A 576-nucleotide genomic window follows, 5' to 3' on the forward strand; every position below is an offset into this window, starting at 1 on the left:
TTTGCTGAAATGGGAAACGCTTCTGGCTAATTCCGATAGGTTTGAAAGCAACCCTTTGCGTTCAAATCTCTTAAGATTTAAACATTTTTGGTAGGATGTTAAAGTTTAAAACTCCTCAGCTCCACTTTCCCTTTTAGAGTGAAAGTTTTAGACGAGATATTGTTTTGTCGTCAAAGCTATGTTGAAATATTCAAATTAAAAGTATACACAGCTACCACTAGTCCAATCATACGGAATTTCATGTCTAATTGAAAGATGTTTCTTTCATCACCAACCATTGTTCATTTAATATTTCTTCACGCCATTTACTGGCATTTTTTTAGATTCACACACGAGCATTACCTTGATTGTTCCTTTGGTAAGGGGTTCTGTTATTGTGCTTACAGAGTCTTCTAATTTTTGGCCCTCCTTCCATCAATTTGATGAACTTTGATTTAGATAGTACAAGGGTCAACACTGTAAAACAGTCAACAATATACTCAATATAAAGAGTTCTGATAAGCGTAGAAGAGTTTGTTGGATACTGATGTTTCGAATAAATTGCCGACGTAATTTTCCTCTGAAATCATAAATGAA

Source organism: Tigriopus californicus, chromosome 8, assembly GCF_007210705.1.
Source record: "Tigriopus californicus strain San Diego chromosome 8, Tcal_SD_v2.1, whole genome shotgun sequence".
Taxonomy (NCBI): domain Eukaryota; kingdom Metazoa; phylum Arthropoda; class Copepoda; order Harpacticoida; family Harpacticidae; genus Tigriopus; species Tigriopus californicus.